The 22,786-nt window shown below is 54.5% G+C and overlaps 2 long non-coding RNA genes across 3 annotated transcripts; one reads left to right on the forward strand and one right to left on the reverse strand.

The window, feature by feature from the left end:
• Nucleotides 1-990: 990 nt before the first annotated feature.
• LOC138428830 (uncharacterized) lies at nucleotides 991-8,449 on the reverse strand. Of its 2 annotated transcripts, XR_011252606.1 has the most exons (4): nucleotides 8,174-8,449; nucleotides 6,561-6,659; nucleotides 3,974-4,203; nucleotides 991-1,983 (listed from the first exon to the last, which is right to left on the reverse strand). It is a non-coding gene; the product is annotated as an uncharacterized lncRNA (long non-coding RNA). The 2 variants fall into 2 exon arrangements; XR_011252605.1 differs by lacking the exon at nucleotides 3,974-4,203 and having other exon boundaries at nucleotides 8,174-8,445.
• LOC138428831 (uncharacterized) lies at nucleotides 6,451-9,740 on the forward strand. The gene is made up of 2 exons (XR_011252607.1): nucleotides 6,451-7,381; nucleotides 8,721-9,740. It is a non-coding gene; the product is annotated as an uncharacterized lncRNA (long non-coding RNA).
• Nucleotides 9,741-22,786: the final 13,046 nt, after the last annotated feature.

Below are 22,786 nucleotides of genomic sequence, written 5' to 3' on the forward strand. Positions count from 1 at the left end.
GATGCCCAGAAACCCAGAGGCTCGTCCTCAGAGCCGCAGCGTCCGCGGTGAAGCGGCTGACTTACCGCGCTGTCAGCCTCCTGCGCAGCCGAGCGACTCCGCGACATCCCAGATCTTTCTGTGTTTCGTGCCTTTTGTGATATGTTTTGGCGGTTTAGTCGCTCAGTCGTGTCCGACTCTCGGGACCCCGTGGACCGTAGCCCGCCAGGCTCCTCTGTCCATGGGATTCTCCGGGCAAGAATCCTGCAGTGCGTTGCCATTGCCTTCTCCAATGATATGTTTTAAGAGACATTTATGATGTGCTTCCTACCTTTCATGACTGTCTCAGATAATGTTAGTGTGAGAGACTGAATATAGCTCCCTGGGCTTACAGCAAATGCTTATTGTTTCTCTGTTTATACGTAGCAGTATCTGTTAAACTCCTAGTTTATTCTCCTCCTTTCATCCTTGATAACCATAGGTTTATTTTCTACATCTGTGAGTCTGTGTCTGTTTTGTGAATAATTCCGTTATGTGATCTTCCAGATCCTACACATACGCGATGCCATGATATTTGTCTTTGCCTCACCTGCTCCCCGTCGTGTGCTGATCTGCAGGTCAGACTATCATGTTGCTGCAAGCGGCAGTGTTTGGTCCTTCTTTATGGCTGACTAGTATTCCGTGGTATGTGAATCACATCTTCTTATCCATTCCTCTGTCAACGGGCATTCGGGTTGTTCCCACATCTTGGCTATTGTGAACAGTGCTTCTATGAACATAGGACTGCACGAATATTTTTGAATTATAGTTTTGTCTGGATATACGCCCAGGAGTAATCTGGCTGGATCATATGGTAACTCTGTTTTTAGTTTTCAAGGAGCCCCAATACTGTTTTCCATAGTAGCTTCACCAGCTCACATTGCCGCCAACAGTGTAGGAGGGCTCCCTTTTCTCCACACCCTCTCCAACATCAAAATAACATTTATAGATGCATAAAATAAAACTCATAGGTTTGCAAAGGAAGCTGTCTTTGTTGAAATACAGTTATCAAAATATTTAAAGAGCAAACCCATAATCTGGTAACTTATGTGCTTTGCTGCGAAGGTGTTAAATAACAATATTCAACAAGAAGACCCAGCAATGGGGTGACCACTGTCATTATCCCAGAGTCGGGATGAGCCCAGGGGATCTCAAGTCTCCTGTGACAGCCACAGGGGACACGGGGACGCTGGGCTTCTGTCCATCAGCAAGTCCCAGAGGCTGTGCCCCAGCCCTGAGGCCGCCATGTCCATTCACAGCGGAAGGAGAGACTCACTTTCAGTCCAGGGTTCAGGAACATGAAGATGTAATTTTTCCAGTCAAAACTCACAGGCCCCACCCGCCCCCCAGATGCTGTGCACGGACCCAAGGGCAGAAACCCCGGAGCAGGGAGGTCTTCCCGGAACACGACTGGGTCACCTCACTCCCCTGCTGCAGACCTTCCCATTGGGAGACGCAGGAGGTAGATGAGAATGACCGACCCTGGCTTAGCAGCCAGCGCCGTCTGGCCCCTTCCAGAACCTTCTCCCGCCCGCTCTCCCCATCCAGCCAGGCCGGACATGTCCCTCGGGGGCACCTCCTCCAAACTCTTCCCATCTGAGGGCTGCAGGGCTACTGTTCCTCTGCTGGGGGCAGGTCCCCTCAGCCCTCTAACCCTCCTCGTCCCGCCCAGAGACAATGAAGACCCGACCCCCAGGCACACGCAGGTGACCTGATTGGAAACATGGGCCCTATAGATGTGATCCGGTTAAGATGAGCTACAAAGCTCCAGGGACGCGAGGCGCAGGAGTCCTGGGAACCGAAAGCACAGTGAGACCGGGCAGCAGCACCGCATCATACGCGCGAGCTTGCTGTGAGGACACACCTTAAATAAAGAGCTCTGGGGCTTCCTCGTGCTCCGGCGGTTAGAACGCCACCCTTCCAGTACAGGGGGTGCAGATTCCATCGACCCCGCGTTGGAGTCACCTAAGCATAAAACAGAAGCGATAACTGTAACAAATTCAGTGCAGACTTAAAAAATGGTCCACATCACAAAAGCCTTTAAAACAAAAAGACTTCTCACCACACACGGGCTTCCCTGATAGCTCAGTTGGTAAAGAATCCACCTGCAATGCAGGAGACCCGGGTTTGATTCCTGGGTCGGGAAGAGCCACTGGAGAAGGGACAGGCTACCCACTCCAGTATTCTTGGGCTTCCCTGGTGGCTCAGCTGGTAAAGAATCTGCCTGCGATGTGGGAGACCTGGGTTCGATCCCTGGGTTGGGAGGATCCCCTGGAGAAGAGGAAAGCTACTCCCTCCAGTATGCTGGCCTGGAGAATTCCATGGACTGTGTGGTCCGCATGGCCGCAGAGTCAGACACGACTGAGCCACTTCCACTTTCACTCACCACACACACGCGCACACACACACTGGCAACCACGCGAGGGGGTGGGTTAGTTAGCTTGATGGTGGCAATCTTTTCACTATGAATGCATACATCAAAACACCAAGCGGCACAACTTGGATGTTTATGAATTTTATATGTCAAAGAACTTCTCTGAACACAACAAAGACTCGATGAGGTCATAGTGGACCAGGGGTGTCTCTAATCCAGTGACTGGAGTCCTCAAAGGAGAAGCAAGGAGGAGAGTTGGATACAGAAACTCAGAAAGAGCATGGCCCTGTGAGGACAGGGGTAGGGGATGGGGTGATGTGGCCACAAGCCAAGGAAAACCCGGGGGGCCACCAGAGCCGGAAGAAGCGGGAAGGACCCTCCCCCGGAGTCCTGGAGGGAGACCAGCCCTGCGGCCACCTTGATTGCGGACCTCTGATCTCCAGAACCAGGAGAGAGGACGTTTCTGTTGCTTTAAGTCATGCGGTTCAAAGTCACTTGTTACAGAAGCCACAAGAAACAGACCCAGGATGTAAACTCCAGCAGAGCCAGGATGCCTTCTCGGTCACCTGGTCACACGTGGGGCACGCAGTCGGGGCTCAGTGTTCGGAAAGGCTGACTGCGTCCCCGGAAATGTCAGCCTCTGTCCAGGTGGGGGCGGCACTTTTGTCCGTGGCGGCGCAGGCCCCCAGGCCTCACGCCTACCGCCACCTGGACTCCGGCTACCTCCCTGCTGGGTCTGCAGTCGGGGCGGCGGGGGGCTCGGACGCTCTCCACACCCCGGGACCCTTTCCTGGGTCTCTGTCGTCCTTCTGTCCCCAGACCTGGATCATGCAGCGAGTGCTGGCGAGAGGGACCAGGGAGCCAGCCCTGACCCCAGGGTGCAGGAGAGAGAGACAGGGCTGCTGTGCTGTGAGGGGCTGAGGACAGAGCAGGGCCCTGCGCCCCGAGCCCCGGCAGGGGTAGGCCAGACTCGCAGCGGAGGCCCCGCAGCCTCCTTACGATGGCCCTGAGGCTGCGTCTGACCTTGAGGGTGTGTCTGACCTTGGGCATAGCTGGGCCCCAAAGCAGGAAGGAAGGCAGACCTTCGGACAGAGGCTGAGCCAGGGAGGCTGGGCCCAGAACTCACCCCAAGGAAGTGCACCTCCCCCCGGCCCCGAGACCCTGACACTTAAAGCAAACAACTCCCCAGACGTCCCCGGTGGCCCCAAGCTCCAGAGGAGAGGGAGGGGGAAAGACAGGCCGCCAGCACGGTGAGTAAGAGCAGCTCGAGCTGCCCCTGGTTCTCCCGGAGCGAGGGCGAGGGGCTGGGACGGGCCCATCTCACCCGGACAGGGGAGTCCCACGCGGCCACACCTGCAGGAACCACTTCCAGGTCGTGAGCGGGAAGCGGGGTGGCCAGCTCAACCCGGGGGTATTGCCGTCTGAAAGGCGATTTCTGATGCCCACCCCCACACAGCTCTTAGTGGTGCAGAGAGAACTGAGGAGGGCGTGGGAAGGAGGTGCCCAGATGCCCCAAGCCCGGAGCAGGGGCCGAGGAAGCCGGTGTGCACGTCGGGAGACATCTCAGTGCGGTCTACTGACCTGGGTGGCTGTTCTTTAGTCGCTCAGTCGTGCCCGATTCTTTCGCGACCCCGTGGAGTGTAGCCCGTCAGGCTCCTGTGTCCACGGGGTTCCCAGGCAAGAACACTGGAGTGGGTTGCACTTCTTTCTCCAGGGGATCTTCCCGACCCAGGGATTGAACCCACACCTCTTTCGTCTCCTGGGGTGGCAGGCGGATTCTTTACTGCTGAGCCCCCAGGGAAGCCACTGACCTGGGAGGAAAGCATCAGCCGTGTCTGCTAATCTGGCCCAGCCCTCGCTCACGCTTTGCTGTTATCAGCCTCAGGATGCACAGCCATCGTCGGCTGGAATTACCATCAACTGCTATATTTTTCCAGACGTTTTCTTTTCTTTTTCTTTCTATCCTTTTTTTTGACTGTGTGTGTGTGCGTGTGTGCGTGTGTGCGCGTGCGCGCGTGTGCGCGTGCGTGCGTGTGCGCGTGCGTGCGTGCGTGTGTGTGTGTGCGCGTGTGTGCGTGTGTGCGCGTGCACACACGTGCACATTCATCAGTTTCAGCGAATGCGTTTCTGGGCTGGGAGGATCTCTAGCACCCTCTAGTGGTGGGAATGTGCGTGCAAGTGTGTCTATATGGTTGTATGAGCGTGGTTGTCTGTGTGGTGTGTGTGATTGTGTGGTATGTGTGTGGTTTATGTGTGGTTGTGTGCGTGTGTGGCTGTGTATGTGGTTGTGTGTGTATAGCTGTGTGGGTGTGGTCTGGGTGTGGTTTGGATGTTGTGTGTGTGTGGCTGTGTGTGTGTGGCTGTGTGTGTATGGCTGTGTGTGGTGTGTATGGTTGAGTGTGTGTGTGGTTGTGTTGTTTGTGGTTGTGTGGTGTTGTGTGTGTGGTTGTGTGTGTAGTTTTGTGTGTGGGTGTGGTTGTGGGTGTGGTTGTGTGTGTGTGTGGCTGTGTGGGTGTGGTGTGGGTGTGGTTGTGTGTGGCTGTGTGTGTGTGGTTGTGTGTGGTGTGTGTGTGGTTGAGTGTGTGGTTGTCTCATATGTGTGTGTGGTTGTATGTGGGTAGTTGTGTGTGTGGTTGTGTGGTGTGTGTGTGGCTGTGTGTGTGTGTGGCTGTGTGGGTGTGGTGTGGGTGTGGTGGTGTGGGTGTGGTTGTGTGTGGTGTGTGTGTGGTTGAGTGTGTGGTTGTCTCATATGTGTGTGTGATTGTCTGTGGGCATGGTTGTGTGGTGTGTGTGTGGCTGTGTGTGTGTGTGGCTGTGTGGGTGTGGTGTGGGTGTGGTTGTGTGTGTGTGGTTGTGTGTGTGTGTGGCTTGAGAGCTGTCTCCGTGTTCCCAGCCATGCCCTGGGTACGGATCTGTGTGAAACACACCGCATGTCTCACACACGGTCACCAACATAACAACGTACATTTGTGCAGCAGAGAGGTAAACGGTCAATGGGGAACGTGGCTCTTTCTTGGGAGAGGGACGGGAAAGGATTAGGGCAGGGATCATGGGGCTGGGGGCCACACCCATCAGGGTCCATCTCTTTCATAAGACCCCAGGGAAGGGCCTGCACAGGAAACGGAGACCTCCACGGAGCTGGGCAGGGTACCCGGCTCATGGGCACCCGGCTCACGTGGCATCTCCCAGTGGCCTGTATGCTGGAATTCTTCGCGAGAAGACAGTACAGTGAAGTGGGGTATTAAAACCCCTCCAAGAGCTGCTGAGGGATGGATGAAGCCCCCAGCCCAGGGCCGGGGTCTCACTCAATGCCCAGCCAACACCATCCCCACCCCTTACAGCCGACACCTCCCCACTGGCCAGCCCTAACCCAGGCCGGGCTCTCCTCCCCAGCCCCAGCAGAGCCAGCGTGGGCGGCAAACCCTCGTGAATGGCTTTGCTTGCTCTCCAGCTGTGAACATTTTAGCAACACACACAACGACCGGACCCTCGCCTGAAAGAACTCAGCCACCCACTCAGACAATGGGGTGTTTTCAACATGCAACATATGTGATCTGAGAGGTATGGGGCTTTTTTAAAATAATACAAAATATACTATAACATCATATATGTGGCATATAGAAATAGCATCTATATACACTTATGTATACATTATATGTGAGCTACATGATAATACGACAAGATGTGTTGGAGACACTTATTTTCGTGTTATTGTCTATTTGAGCAAACAGTGCTGGCTTCCCGTAAGTCAGGACAATGCAAGACTTCCTTTTCTCATCAATTTGTGTATATTGGAAAAAAAAGATGATTTAAAGAAAGATGCAAGGACTTCCTTGGTGGTCCAGCGGTTAAGAATCTGCCTTGGAATGCAGGGGACACAGGTTTGATCCCTGGTGGGAGAAGTAAGATCCCACATGCCTTGGGGCAAGTAAGCCTGCACAGCACTCCTGAGCCTACATGCTCTGGAGCCCAGCGAAAGATCCTACAAAACAAAAGGATCCCACATGCAGCGACTGAGAGCTGATGCAACCAAATAAGTAAATAAATAAATAATTTTTGTTTTAAAGAAAGAAAGATGCAGCTGGGGTGAGGATGGTGTGTCCCTGCTGATCAAGACCCTTTGCCCCCCGCCAGTCCACGTGGGGCTGACATTCCTGTGCCCACTTACCAGGCCACACTGGCCGGGGTCACCCAGAGGATGGGCATCTTTTCCTGTCTCTGAAGGAACCGTCCAGGCACCAAAAGCTGTGAGGATGGAAGTTGACCTCTGGAAGAGAAAGGGGTGGCGGACACTCAGCCTCCTTTCTGCCTGATGACTCAGGAACCACCCACCTTTTTCCCTCCCCTCCATTCCATGGGGTCCACAGGCCTGAGGACGCCACACTCAGTCCATGCCCAGGTGGCCCGGGCTGGTGCCAACCCTCCTGCTCCCTTGCTGTGTGCTCTCAAGGACCCCGCCCCGGGCGGGGATAAGCCCTGCTCCCAGGATGTCCATGGGCCCTCACTGCTGTGTGAAGCCCTGCTTTTCACTGGGTCCAAAAAAGACCCTCTTATCATCTCGGCCACAGGGGTGGGTGCTGGGGTCACTCACCCTCCAGCCCCAGCCCCCCACCCCAGTGAGACCTGAGCAGCATCTAGGGAGTCTCCGTGAGGATGCAGCCTCCACGGTGAGCCAGACACTTAGGAACACGACCTGTGGAGCCCCCGAGGCCCCTGGGGGGGAAGGAGTTCTCATCGCTTCAGGCTGAGGACGGGGGCTGGCGGCCGGCAGGCGCTCAACAGGCCGTGATGACCCAGGACAGGGTGTGCAGGCAGGCCAGCCTCACTGCACGCCTGTGACCTGTGCACCCCACAAAGAGGCCAACACCCTCAGAACTCAGGTGTCCACGGGGCGGGCGCCCCACGCTCAGCAGGCCTTCCGAAATACTGCATCAACGTGGCAACCAGCAGCAGCGGCTGGAAAGTGTCATCTTTGGACATGTGGGACAGGTGAGTCGGAAACCCCTAAGGAGCTCCCTGAATCTTGAACTCTCCTCTCCCCCCAAATCTCATCCCCACCTGGTCTGAGCACCTCATGCGGCTTCCAGCACCCACGAAGGGCCGGGAAGGACCCTCCATCACTGAGCTTGCTGGAGGTGGGCACCTGAGCCGGGCAGGTATGCCCAGATGGGAGGAAGCTCAGGGAGGTCCCACAACTTTCCAAAGTGCCCCAGGTGGCAGGTCAGATGCCACCACAGATGCCCATCATCCCCTCCTGGAGGATTTGGCTGCAGCCCACCACCCCTTGTAAAGGAGCCCCCCCCACTCTGGGGCTGAGCCCACTTCGGCCAGGCATGCCCCCCCACCCCCACCGAGGGCTGGGATATAAATTAAAATTCAATTTCATTAAGCCAGTGAGTAATCAATCCCTGGCTCCGGCTAACAATGCCGGGCAGGGGGCCTCGCTTCCTCGGTGGCCGTAATTCACCCGGCCTCCCCCGCTCTTGTTCGCAAACTGCTAGAGCTGCACTTTCTGCCCAAATTTATGGCGCTGGCAGCGTCTGGGCCTGAGTTACAGCTGCAGGTTTGACCGGGGACTGCATCATTCTGCATCTAATCCTCATGCGCTGACAGCCGGGGAGCGGCCTGCTGCGCCCCCAGCACTGGGCACTGTTCTGCGGCCGGCCCAGAGCTGGGGGCGGCCCGGATGCTGGGCCCAGGTCCGAGCCACCCACGCCCAGGTAGACACCTGAAATCAGAGAGCCCAACCCACGTGGGAGCAAACAGCTGCTGAACACTCACCCGTGGCGTCCTGTGAAGGAGAGCGGGGAATCCCATTTGTCAGATCAGCAAACCGAGGCACAGAGTTACGTCACCTGCCCAGGAGATCTGGGCCTCACTCCTCAGCCACCGAAACACCCACCGCAGTGCACAGTGTCCATGGGTGCCCACTGCAGCCTTGCTCGTAAATGCCCCCCGAAAGAAGAATTCAGCAGGCCACAGAGCGCTAAGAGAACCCACGGAACGCCAGGCTTGTAAAGTGAGCAAGGCAGCCCTGTGTGTCCGAGGTGCGCAGGTGGCCAGGATGAAGTGTCACGTGGAAGACGCTGTGTGTGACGCGTGGGCAAAGCACGCAGACGTCCACATGTGCAGGCTTGCGTGCACACAGCACACCCGGGGCTGGGGATGCCGCTCGTCAGCAGGGCTCACCTCTGGGTCTAGGGTCGGAGGGAGCAGGGCGGGGCTCACCTCCTGCCAGGCACAAATCTGAGTGCCGCCGTGAGCACGTAACACTTCTGTAAGGTAAACACCATAAAGCTTTCCTCAAGATCTGCATTCTTGCCCACAGAACGTCTGGCTGCATCTGGAAGTTTGCACACCCCCATCTGGGCCTCAGGTGGTCATGCGGATCCACGGGAGGAGGGCTCAGCAATTCACGCCCCTACAACACCGCACTGGAACCGCTGGGCACCTCCCACAAGGACTGGAGCGCCCAGCCGGCTTCCCTGTCCTCTGACCACCCCAGCTGGCTTCGTGAGGGGAGGGGACGCCAATTCGGGGACTGCAGAGTCTCAGGGGGACGTGGGGATCGTCCAGAGGTGGAAGCCCCATGCAGGGAGGAGGCAAGCGCGGCCCTGAGGGAGCATCTCCCAACCTCTTTCAGAGATGCTGGGAGCCCTTCGTCACCATTTCCGCTCCGGCTGCCCCGCCAGGCCTCCGCTTCCACCTACAGCCTCTGAAAAGTGGGCTGATGGCTCCCACCACATCAGGGAGTTCTCAGAGCATTGCAGGCCCCACTTTGGGGGTCCATAGCAGGTGGTTCCTTTCCCATTTCCTGTTTTTCTGTTTGGAAAACCTGTATTTTACAAAAGCCTCTTGTGCATCCCTGAGCGCCACAATTTCCAGACAGGATCCCTGCCTCTGGGGACTCAGGGCTCAGAAGAGAAGCAGAACCAAGCAGGTGGAAGGTCATGCCAGGGCAAGCCCATGCCAGCCTGGGCAGAGGCCCAGTCATCAGTGTCTCGGGGCAGGAGTGCTCCGAGGAGGGTCTTGCGATGGGGGTGCCACGCACCGTCCCTCTCTGTCCATCGTGGCCTCCACCCACCTGAGTCCAGGCCACCATCACTTCTGGCTGGACACAGCAGGGGTCTCCTGCCCACACCAGCTCCCTCCACCCCCGCTCTCCTCTCTGACATCTCCGGGGTCCTATGTGTCCTTCAGAAGGAGGGGCGAACCTCGTCCTCTCCCTGAGAGCGAAACCCCCGGTAGAGGTCCGGAATGCTCCTCGCTTGCTCACAGGGCTTCTTTGTGAGTTGAAATGTATTTTTCTCGTTCCTAATTAACTCCCTGCCACCCCGCTTGCAGGAAAGCCTGATTTATTCCAGCCTTTCTGTATGCAGGGGACGGGTCATTTAATCTCAGCCAGTGCGGACTCCGACACACCGTCTCCATGAAATGCAGATCCCTCATCCCGTTAGCATCCTGCCAGCTCGCTTCCACCTTCCCACTGTCCACAAGCCCGGCCGTCCCAGGCTGCCGCTGGTGTAAATCACAGTCTCTCTTTTCTAATAGCATCTCTGCCCTTCGGCACACCTGTCAGCAGGACTCTGAAAGCAACAGCTGGGTCCTTGCGTCCGTGGGGAGGCCCTGGCGGCTAATCCCCTGGGAAGCCAGGTGTTCTCCCCAGTCTGGCCCCCACAGCCATGCCCAGATCACCAGAAGGCACATACCTTCCGGAGCCCTCTGCCTAGGAGCACCAGCCGCCCAACTCCAGGGCTGGCCAGAGGCCAGAGGTGGCTTGGACCCTCAAACAAGGAGCAGCGTGAGCAGTGTGGTGAGTTGGGAAGAGAAGGGAAAAAAATAAGAATCCTGATTTGAAAGGTTCCCCAATTTCCGTAAGGTCAGTACTCCTCTCCAAGCTTGGCCAAGCTTGCACCATGCTGCTGGTGAGTGCAACGTTGAGAAGAGACATCCACTGAGTCTCAGAGACTGGTCCAAGCTAGCTCCGCTGGGTGGGAGGGGGGTGGGGTACAATTCTGAGGAATGTTCCAAAAGGCTCATGAAGGTCCACCAGCATGACTGAACCCCCAGAGCCCACAGCTGTGAGCTGCTCGGCTGTGAGTTGAATCGTGTCCCCCCCAAAAGATAGGCTGACATCCTAATATTTGGAGCCTGTGCTTGTGACCTTATTTGGAAATAAGGTGTTTGCAGATGGTAATTAGCTAAGATGAGGTCACTTGGGCATAGGGAGGGCTTGAATCCAATGACCAGCATCTTCATAGGAGGGAAACGGGGCACACAGAGGGGACAACACCACGTAAAGACACATTCACAGGCTCATCCAATCCCATGAGCGGCATCTTTACAAGAGAGAAACCGGGGCACACAGAGAAGGGCAAGCCACGGAAAGACCCGGTCATTGGCTCAAGTGGGAAGAAGGGGACATTTGGGCTGGGTATGAAAGGGTAAATAGGATCCTGACGGACAGGAGAGGGGGGATGGCAGGGTACGTTTCCAGGAGAGCGGGGACAAGCCCGGGCGGGCCAGTAACTTCCACAGCAAGTGTTCAGCTTGTTTCAGAAATTGTACGCGGGGCAGGACGGTCTTGACCAACGCGTGCTGTTCCCATAGCACCCAGAGCAGCATCTGGTGCTGAACACCCTCGTCTGACTGCAAACAGATGGATGGGCTTCTTTTCTGGAAGAATGAGCCTCTGAGCTCTATTTCGTGATGACACCCACCCAGGTGGTTTTTGACAAGTCGTAAGTAGGGTCCCCCAGACAAGTTGTTTCTCCCTAGAGGTGTTGAACTACACTGTCCACAGCCCAAAGGCCCAATGTGCTTTCTGGTGCCACTCAGCCACCCTCCAAAGGTGAACCCAGACCAAGCCTGTGGTCATGAGTCCCCACACCTGTGAGATGCAGACGCCCTGGGTCAGGGATGTTTCTCGGACTTGACTGGGCGTAACAATCACCAGGAAAGCCCGACAATGTCGATCCCCGGACTCTGTCTCCAGGATTCTGATTCCACCATGGGACCCAAGATTATGCATTTCTCCTCAGTGCCCAGGTGATGCTGGTTCTGTTACACCACAGATGGCGTTTTGAGTAGCTTAGGACTCCAATGTTATCCCCCGTTCCTGCCTGGATGCTCTCCAAACCCCACCTGGAAGAGAAGGTTCTTAGATGTCATCAGCAGCTGTGCCACCATGCACCCCTGCCAGCAGTAGGGGAGCCCTGTAGCTCTGCCTCCTGGCATCATTCACACTGTTTCGCCGTTACCATCCTAACAGGAATGTCTCTCCTGGCATCTCCATCTGCCTTTCACTAATAACGATGAATGCCTTTTCATGTCCTGACATGACTTCCAAGTGTCATTTTTAGGAAAGTGTCTGTTCAAATCTTCTGCCCACTTTTTATGAGGTTGGTTGTTTTCTTGTTCATGAGTGTTGAGAGCTTTTTGTATATTCTGGATACAAGTTCTTTGTCAGTTAAATGTTTGGCTGCAACCTCATTTCCAGAGGATGGTTTTTCTAGTAGTCATGTATGGATGTGAGTTGGACCATAAAGAAGGCTGAATGCCAAAAAATTGATGCTTTTGAATTGTGGTGCTAGAGAAGATTCCTGAGAGTCCACTGGACTGCAAAAAGATCAAACCAGTCAATCCTAAAGGTGATCAATCCTGAATACTCATTGGAAGGACTGATGCTAAAGCTGAAGCTCCAATACTTTGGCCAACTGATGCAAAGAGCCAACTCACTGGAAAAGACCCTGATGCTGGGAAAGAGTGAGGGCAAAAGAAGAGGGTGACAGAGGATGAGATGGTTGGATGGCATCACCGACTCAATGGACATGAGTTTGAGCAAACTCCGAGAGATGGTGAAGGACAGGGAAGCCTGGCATGCTGCAATCCACGGGGTCGCAAAGAGTCAGACACAACTTAGCGACTGAGCAACATTTTCAGACGAAGGCCCAGGACCCAAGGGTTTGTCTCTGGGTACCTCAAAGTCACAGTCATTTATTTTAAAACAAATCTGCACTGGCGACCACTCAGTGGTGTGGTCAGAGCACTGAGGCCAGGTCTGGGGAAACTGGAAGAGTCAGTAGGGCGGAATCTTGGGCATCTGAGAGGCGCCGATGAATACAGTTTAAGAAGAAAAAGAAACGAAAGTGCCGGGAAGAGAGGCCACGGCGGGCCCACTCTGTCCACGGCAGCAGTCGCTGGCCCCAGGCGGCCAGTGAGCATGCGGCCTGTGGCGTGTGAGGCAGAAGAACCATGCTCTTTATTTCATTCCATTTTAATTTCAACACTGATACAGGATTCAATTACTGGGCACCTCTTAAGTGTATTTAGTCAACTTTTGCATGCGAACCTACTTTTCAAATTGTTTTGTAAAGTCCAAACACAAGTCAGATATTGCTGGTTAAAGGGTAATGTTCAGGCTGAGATGTGCTGCAATTGAAAAACACACGCCATATTTCAGAGACTTCACAGGAAGAACTTAAGCTATATCACCCATGACTTTAGACGGATTTCATGTTGAAATGATGGTATTCTGCATCTATTGGGTTAAAAGAAATGCATTTTTAAAATTCCTTCCCCCTGTGTTTTAATGAGGCAAGGAGACAGTTTTGGGTTAGCTACGTGGTTCACAGGCTTCCCTGGTGGCTCAGACGGTAAAGAATCTGCCCACAACGTGGGAGACCCAGGTTCAATCCCTGGGTCAGGAAGATCCCCTGGAGGAGGGCATGGCAACCTACCTCAGTATTCTTGCCTGGAGAATCCCATGGACAGAGGAGCCTGGCGGGCCGCAGCGCATGGAGATGCAAAGAGTCAGACACGACTGAGGCAACTGGGCACGCACGCACGCGGTTCACGCTAGGGTACTCTGGGTCTAAGGTCAGAAGCCCAGAGTGCTGACAGCATGTGCTCACGGCCTGGCACACACCTGCCCCAGCCCGGGCGTCCAGAGGTCAGGAAGGAGGCCACGCCCAGTCACGTGGAACAGGAGCCATTCAGGAGGGCCGGGTGGAAAGACTGGGAGCATCAACACCCGCGGTGCCCACGTACACACACGTGTACACACATGTACACACGTGTTCATACATGTACACACATGTACACACACCTCCTTCAGACCCGCCCTGTTGGGCAGGCAGCTGTCCCCTCGAGGCAGAGAAGGCAAAATCTTGACCATTTTTTAAAAATGTGGTTCTAGAAAGATGTGGGAAGAAAATCAGATCCTGAGAACACCCTGATTCTCCCCGCTCCCAAATGAGACGGAGCTCCTTCTGCAGGGGATGAGGCAAGGCCCAGCGGAGGATGTGCCCAGGGCTCTGAGAGGGGTCCTGCAGCCCACCCTCCTCGGGCAATACGGGCACAAGGAGCCCCGAGAGACTGGACACCTGAGGAGAGATGGAACCCAGGGAGCTGGTATGTGGAGGCTCACGGTGCCAACAGGGAGGAAGCCGGCAGCAGGGCAGAGGTTAGACCATGCCGCGAGCCGACCGGCGCGAAGGAAACACTCCCCCCAGAGGACGGGCACCTCCGGGCCAGGCACCGAGAGCAGACGGATCAGGAGTGACACAGTTCCCTGCAGGGGCACCGGAGTGGGCGTGGGGCAACGTGCGCCAGCTGCCCCCCTGGTGCAGTAAGGCCCCGCCGTTGCTGTTCGATCACTAAGCCCTGTCCGACTCTTTGCGACCCCGTGGACTGCAGCCCACAAGCTCCTCTGTCCATGGGATTTCCCAGGCAAGAGCACTGGAGCGGGCTGCATTTGCTTCTCCAGGGCATCTTCCTGACACAGGGACCAACCCCCGTCTCCTGCATTGGCCACTGAGCCACCAGGGAAGCTTGCAAGTCCCCACAAACCCCTGGAATGTAGCTGCCACTTCAGGTGGAAGGAAGGGCAAAGAGACACGAACTGTATGAGTTCAAATGGCTGTGTTTACCTGGGATTGGCCAAGATGTCGTTATCTGCTGGCAGTGAGAATGATGGCTCCGTGGCCACGGGGCTGAGCTACAGAAACACACGGGCCTGCTTTTCCTCACCTGAGGCTGAGCAGTGGGAAAAGCATGCCCGCTGCCCACGCGACCACTTCCTCCCCACAAGGCCAGGAAGCTTCCAGATCTCAGCCATGTGGCTGAAGGCAGGAGCGGCTGGACCCCTGGGGCTTAGAACCCCGGGCTAAGTAAGCCCTCACAAAGGGAACAGGGCCAGCTGCCTCGGAGGTGTGCAGGAAGGCTGATATCACTCCTCAGGGCCAGCTGAGTGTCCAGGGAGGGCGGCCCGGGTGGGGGGCGTTGGGCGGCTGATGAGAGCCCTTGCACAAGCAGCCTTCCCTGAACGGCCAAGGCTAAGGCTGTGGCAGGGGCAGCGGGCAGTGGCAGGGCTGCTGGGTGTCTGGAAGTGACGGCCACAGACCTCCCCGGTCTGGCTCCAGCACCCACTCCCCAAGGCCATCCCGCTTCCTCACCTACTAGAGGAGGAGGCCTCTCAGCCCAGCCCTCGACGCTGGGCACAGCTGTCTGGTCCTGCAGGAGGGACTACGGGCGCTGATGAGCACGAATGGTCGCCTGGAGATCCCGTCTCCGGCTCGCCGATGACATTGCCCCCGCCCTCTGCGACTGCAGTTCTGGAGCCCCGCGCTGGGGTTCCTGGTGTGGTGTGAGCGACACCTGGTGGTTGCAAGTGGGAACTGCAAGTCTTGTTCTCCAGGGTACCAGGGACCAACCCCGCAGCCCGGACTCTATCCTCTATGGGCCACGGTGAGACCACCCCTGAGCACCTGCCTGAGGACTTTGCACAGAGGCAGCAAGGTACAGCTCCCACTCAGGTGGCATTCATCCACCACCCCCACAAACCCATATTCAGTGTCCTCTCCATGGAGGGCATTTGGGGTAGAGGTGTGCTTGGCTTCACGGAGCTCACACCACCTTGGGGGAGGTAGCGAAGCATAAAGTCAGGGCTTTTCACATGCTGTTCCCTCAGCTGCAGTGTCTTTCCCACCTCACCCCCCTGACAAATCCCAGGGACCCTTTACAGCCAAACTCAAGCGTCACCGCTTCCATGAAGCCTACCCGGATACTCCACGGGCAGAATCGGCCCTCTTGCCCCTCCCCATGTTACTCATGCACCTTGCATGGACTCTTCCAGAAGGAAAGCGCGTCGGGTGCACATGAGCACTGGACCTGGAGCTTGTGAGGCCTCGTGTCCAGCCCCGACTGCCGCTTCCTGACTCTGCCTCCTTGAGCAACTTTCCTACCCTCAGTTTCCTCGCCCGTGAAAAACGGGGCTTGTAGTAGCACGCATCTCCCGGACGCAAACGTTTAATTCTTTCATGTCAGTAAAGTGCTCAACACCCAAAAACCATGTAAGCTGCAGTGGGTATCGATCTTGCTGTTGCTGTTGGTATTGGTATTGATACTGGCATTGCGTCCCGAGGCCAGACAAGCCTCTGTTTATTGTCTGGCTTCCCTGTGAGGCTCTGAATCTTATGTTGGAGGGGGGCCTTTACCTGTTACCCCCTAGTTGTGGCCTGGACCTCCAGGCTGGAGGCAGATACCCCCAAGCAGCAGCAGCAAAGGGGGTGAGAAGTCTTCTCAGGGCTGAAGAGGTGGCCAAAATGCTGTCCTGCCCCCCACCCCTCCATCTGGCCCCTCCCGCCACCCCCCACCCCCTCCCTCCACCCCCCACCCCCCACCCCCTCCCTCCACCCCCCACCCCCCACCCCCTCCCTCCACCCCCCACCCCCCACCCCCTCCCTCCACCCCCCACCCCCTCCCTCCACCCCCCCCACCCCTCCATCTGGCCCCTCCCTCCACCCCCCCACCCCTCCATCTGGCCCCTCCCTCCACCCCCCACCCCCTCCATCTGGCCCCTCCCTCCACCCCCCACCCCCTCCATCTGGCCCCTCCCTCCACCCCCCCACCCCTCCATCTGGCCCCTCCCTCCACCCCCCACCCCCTCCATCTGGCCCCTCCCTCCACCCCCCCCACCCCTCCATCTGGCCCCTCCCGCCACCCCCCACCCCCTCCATCTGGCCCCTCCCTCCACCCCCCACCCCCTCCCTCCACCCCCCACCCCCTCCCGCCACCCCCCCACCCCTCCATCTGGCCCCTCCCGCCACCCCCCACCCCCTCCCACCCCCATCCCTCCACTCCTCCACCCCACCCCCTCCTTGGTCCACAGAGAGGGAGGAGGAGAAGCCCCCCCCCACCACCACCACAAGCACAAGGCAAGGACTGGCTGCTTTGCATGGTCAGGATGAGTGTGCGACTGGATTTGAGGCTGACGTTCTGGATTCAACCAAACGGGCCTTTCCATTGCTCAGAAGTACCGGGGAATGACGGAGTCTGCCCTAGGAATGGACAGGAAGAGAGGCTGGAAAGAGTGGGCTGGACAGGGTGAATCACAGCGGGAAAGACGGAACCATTTCCTGTGCCTTTCCGAGGCGGAGAAGGGCTCGGAGCAAGCTGGTGCCCGACCCGTCTCAGCGGAGGCCGGCTCACGCCCCGCCCCGCCCCCGCCCCCACCGCGGCCTGGGCATCCCCTGAAGCTCTTGGCCGTGGACGCCTCCCCCACCCCCCCCCACCCCCGCCCCGAGCCCCTGCACGGAAGTGCTTGGTTTGAACCTCGACTGTCCCCTTCCGGAGACTCTGAGGCCTTTGCAAACAAGGGCCCAGCATTGTCCTGTTGCACTGGACCCTGCACACTGGGCAGCCCTCAGGAGTCGGCTCCGCCCTCCAAGGTCACAGCCGGTGAATGAACCCACCCCTCACGCCCCAGGGGCCCCCTGCCCGCCGCTCCCCACAGCACCTTCGGGGGGTCCCTGAGGCAGTAACAAGCAACCCCAGAATCTTTCTTACTGTGATGCAGTAGCAAACACATTGAACACGCTGGGCTGAGTTTATCTGGAAGGTCCCTGCCCGTGAGTCTGGAGTTTTCAGAAGATGTATTTATGTTAGTGATACCAATCTTCACTGCGCTATCATCCGAGCACATAGTCTATGTGGCACCAAGCCTTTGAAACACGCTGAAACTTATTTTGTGGCACACTATGTGATCAGTTTGTGAAAATGTTTCTTGAATTTGAGCACAATAGTCTCTAATTATTGGTAGATGACTTATATATAGATCTATAGATATAGATCAGAGAAGGCAATGGCGCCCGCTCCAGCACTCTTGCCTGGCAAATCCCACGGACAGAGGAGCCTGGTGGGCTGCAGTCCATGGGGTCGCTAGGAGTCGGGCACAACTGAGTGACTTCACTTTCACTTGTCACTTTCATGCATTGGAGAAGGAAATGGCAACCCACGCCAGTGTTCTTGCCTGGGGAATCCCAGGGACGCGGGAGCCTGGTGGGCTGCCGTCTATGGGGTCGCAAAGAGTCAGACACGACTGAAGCGACTCAGCAGCAGCAGCATAGATATAGGTATGCATGCTAGGTCACTTCAGTCGTGTCCGACTCTTTGCGACCTCATGGACTGCAGCCTGCCAGGTGTCTCTGTCCAAGGGATTTTCCAGGCAAGAATACTGGAGTGGGTTGCCTTGCCCACCTCCAGGGGATCTTCTCTCCCGGGGATTGAACCTACTTCTCTTATGTATCCTGCATTGGCAAGTGGGTCTTCACCACTAGGAAGCCCATATGTGGATCTGTGTACATATAATTTTTTTAGGTCAGACTTGTTCCTTGTTGCTTCAGTGATCTAATGAGTATAACAAGCCACTTCAAAACTTAGAGGATTAACGAATTTTATTTGGTTGTGATTCTGCAGCCTGGGCGGGTCTCAGCCGGGCAGTCCTCCTTGTCCTTCCAGTGGCTGGGTTCAGCCACACGCTACTGAGGGCTTGGCTCAGCTGGGGTGGCAGGGGCTCTTTCCAAGTCGCAAGGCCTTTATCTTTTTCAGTGGGCTCTGCAGCCACCGGAAAAGCAGGTGGGCTTCTAAAGTGGCAGCCCAGGACTCCAGAAGCACAAAGGCAGAAGGCTTTCTGGAAACTTAAACCTGGAACTGGCGGAATATCACCTCTGCCAAACGAGATTCAAGCAGAAGAAGAACCAAGAGAAGTACTTCATTTAGGGGCTACTAATGTGGCAGACCGGGCTCCCCTGGTGGCTCAGACAGCAAAGGGCCTGCCTGCAATGCAGGGAACTCGAATCTGATCCCTGGGTGGGGAAGATCCCCTGGAGAAAGGAACGGCAGCCCACTCTAGTATTCTTGCCTAGAGAATCCCATGGACAAAGGAGCCTGGGAAGCTAGTCCATGGGTCACAAAGAGCTGGCTATGACTGAGCGACTAACATACACACACACACACACACACACACACACACAATACAACAGATTACCACAACTGTATTCTTCAACTGTATCAACCACTAATTACTAAAAGAGGCCTATTTAGTTCACTTCAGTTCAGTCGCTCAGTCGTGTCCGACTTTTGCGACCCCATGAATCGCAGCACGCCAGGCCTCCCTGTCCATCACCAATTCCCAGAGTTCACTCAGACTCACGTCCATCGAGTCGGTGATGCCATCCAGCCATCTCATCCTCTGTCATCCCCTTCTCCTCCTGCCCTCAATCCCTCCCAGCATCAGAGTCTTTTCCAATGAGTCAACTCTTCGCATGAGGTGGCCAAAGTATTGGAGCTTCAGCTTCAGCATCATTCCCCCCAAAGAAATCCCAGGGCTGATCTCCTTCAGAATGGACTCATTGGATCTCCTTGCAGTCCAAGGGACTCTCAAGAGTCTTCTCCAACACCACAGTTCAAAAGCATCAATTCTTTGGCGCTCAGCTTTCTTCACAGTCCAACTCTCACATCCATACATGACCACAGGGAAAACCATAGCCTTGACTAGACGGACCTTTGTTGGCAAAGTAATGTCTCTGCTTTTTAATATGCTATCTAGGTTGGTCATAACTTTCCTTCCAAGGAGTGAGCGTCTTTTAATTTCATGGCTGCAGTCAGCATCTGCAGTGATTTTGGAGCCCCCAAAAATAAAGTCTGACACTATTTCCACTGTCTCCCCATCTATTTCCCATGAAGTGATGGGACCTGATGCCATGATCTTCGTTTTCTGAATGTTGAGCTTTAAGCCAGCTTTTTCACTCTCCTCTTTCACTTTCATCAAGAGGCTTTTGAGTTCCTCTTCACTTTCTGCCATAAGGGTGGTGTCATCTGCATATCTGAGGTTATTGATATTTCTCCCGGCAATCTTGATTCCAATTTTGTGCTTCATCCAGCCCAGCGTTTCTCATGATGTACTCTGCATATAAGTGAAATAAGCAGAGTGACAATATACTGCCTTGACGTACTCCTTTTCCTATTTGGAACCAGTCTGTTGTTCCATGTCCAGCTCTAACTGTTGCTTCCTGGCCTGCATATAGGTTTCTCAAGAGGCAGGTCAGGTGGTCTGGTATTCCCATCTCTTTCAGAATTTTCCACAGTTTATTGTGATCCACACAGTCAAAGGCTTTGGCATAGTCAATAAAGCAGAAATAGATGTTTTTCTGGAACTCTCTTGCTTTTTCCATGATCCAGCGGATGTTGGCAATTTGATCTCTGGTTCCTCTGCCTTTTCTAAAACCAGCTTGAACATCTGGAAGTTCACGGTTCACGTATTGCTGAAGCCTGGCTTGGAGAATTTTGAGCATGACTTTACTAGCATGTGAGATGAGTGCAATTGTGCGGTAGTTTGAGCATTCTTTGGCATTGTCTTTCTTTGGCGGCAACGATGCTCAGAGCACGGCCGAGAGGAGCTACCCCACGTCCGAGCTCAGGGGCGGCGGCTGAGAGGAGGCCTATTTAACCCACACCTGAATCTCAGCAATCGTGGTGGATTCCTCAGTTTCTCCTTGAGATTTGGTGAATTTCTTCCCTTACATATTTGAGGCTATGCATTTCTTTAAAATAACTTTTATTTATGTGTGCGTTTTTTGGGGCTGTGCTGAGTCTTTCTTGTGACGAGCAGGGGCCACTCTCTGGCTGCAGTGCGTGGGCCTCTCACTGCAGGCTTCTCTTGCTGGGGAGCTCTGGCCCGAGGGTGCTCGGGCTTCAGTAGCTGGGGCTCCTGCGCTCTAGAGCGCAGGCTCAGTAACTGTCTCATACCGGCTTAGTTGCCCTGAGGTGTGTAGGATCCTCCTGGACTAGGAATCGAACCGGCGTCTCCTGCATCTCCTGGCAGGTAGATTCCTTATGACTGAGCTGCCTGGGAAACCCCACCGTTTCTTTTCATCACGGTCCTTCCTTTGGGGGTTGTTTTTGCTTCTTCCTGAAGGACATCAGATCACCAGGGCTGCCATAATAAAGTGCCACAGACAAGGGGGCTTGACAACAGAAATGAATTTTCTCAAAATTCTGGCGGCCAGAAGTCTGAAATCAAGGTGTTGGCAGAGCTGGTTTCTTCTGCGGCCTGTCTCCCTGGCTTGTGAATGGTCATCTGCTTCCTGTGTTGTGCCTCTATAAATTTCCTCATCTTATAACAACCTCAGCCACCTTGGATCAAGGCCCACCCTAAGGACATCATTGGAACTTAATCACTCTTTAAGGCCCCATCTCCAGGTACAGCCAGCTTCTGAGGTCCTGGGGGTCAGAATCTCAACATGTGTATTTCAGGGAGGAGATACAATTCAGCCCATAACATACATTTGTAGTATAAAATAATCTTCTATTTTTATTTGTTTGAAATGCCCTTATTGTCTCCACTTTCTCAAAAGGTATTTTTACTGGCTTTGCAATTCTAGGTTAATGGTTATTTTTTCCCTCGATGTTTTTAAGGTATTATTTCCCATGGGACTTGCACTTTGGTCCTGAGGCGTCAGCTCTTCATTTCTGTTGCTTCTGCGAAGATTCCGAGAGAGTGCATGCGAAGTGCTTAGAACAGTGCCTGGGCTCGGGTAGCTAGTGTATAAATAGTAGCTATTGGGAATTCCCTGGCAGTCCAGTGGCTGGGACTCTGCACTTTCATTGCTGAGGGCCCAGGTTCAATCCTTAGTCCGGGAACTAAGATCCTGCAAGTCACGTGGTGCAGTCCAAAAAAAAAAAAAAGCTATTATAACTTTCTCTCTGGAAGCCTGCAAGATCTTCTCTTTGTCTCTGATGTCCTTGAATTGAATTCATGGTAGTGTATCTTGGTCTGGATTCCTTTTTATCCAGCTAAGCATTTCATGGCACGTGTCAATTGAAAATTCTCAGCCATTATCACTTTAAATATTGCCTCTGCCTCACTCTCTCTATCCCCTTCCCGGACTCTAGCAGGTGCATCTTCGATATTCTTCCTCTGCCTTTCCTGTTTCTCTCTTATCCTGTGTATCTTTGTCTACGTTGGATTTAAGGTAATTTTTTCAGATCTATATTCCAGTTTATTCTCTTCATCTGTTTCTTAATCTGCAACATATCTACTAAATACCTATTTAAGTCATTATATTTTTTTATTTTTAGATGTTTGGTTTGGTTCTTTTTCACACCTACCTGAACATTTTTAATATTCTCTTATTGTGGCTGTCGTCATTCAGTTGCTAAGTCGTGTCCGATTCTTTGCGACTCCATGGACTGCAGCACCCCAGGCTCACCTATCCTTCACTGCCTCCCAGAGTTTTGTAAGATTCATGTCCATTGACTTGGTGATGCTATCTCACCATCTCATCTCGTCAAATCCCCAACTGAGGTGCTAAGTTGCTTCAGGTGTGTTAGACTCTTTGGGACCCTATGGACCATAGCCTGCCAGGTTCCTCTGTCCATGGGATTCTTCAGGTGAGAATACTGGAGTGGGTTGCCATTTTCTTCTCCAGGGGATCTGCCCAACCCAGGGATCCAACCGACAGTCTCTTATGTCTCCTGCATTGGAGGGCAGGTTCTTTAATGCTAGCGCCACCTGGGAAGTCCACCCCAACTGGGTAACATAAGCTAATGACAACCAATCACAAACAGCTAACTAGACTTTAAGCTGTAGCCAACCAAACAATTTCTTTGCTTCCCACTTTCTATGTTTCCCCTGGCTCCCTTCTGCAGAGTTCTCCCCACTGGGTTGACACGGCCCTATTAGAATCGACTTTTGCTCAAATCCTCTCAATTTTTTTTTAAAAATATGCCTTCGTTTATCTTTTAACAGATCATGGCTCCAATCACCTGGAGATCAAGAGATACCTGAGCTCCTTCCTGGAGGTTTGACTCACAATAGCTCTGGAACAGGTAAGAATTAGTAATAAGATCAGCTAACACTTAGCAAGAACTTGCTTGGGTCCAGGCACGGTGCTGTGCTTTACAAGTTCAAGTTCTCAGTTTACATCTTCACAATCACCCGAGATAGTTGCTATTTAAGGACCCTATTTTATAGAGGAGGAAATTAAAGCTAAAAATGGAGGGAGGAGGGGGGTAAGCTGCCTAAAAGGTTATGTAACCTTTTGGGTCGACAGG

Source organism: Ovis canadensis, chromosome 24 (genome assembly GCF_042477335.2).
Source record: "Ovis canadensis isolate MfBH-ARS-UI-01 breed Bighorn chromosome 24, ARS-UI_OviCan_v2, whole genome shotgun sequence".
Lineage (NCBI taxonomy): Eukaryota > Metazoa > Chordata > Mammalia > Artiodactyla > Bovidae > Ovis > Ovis canadensis.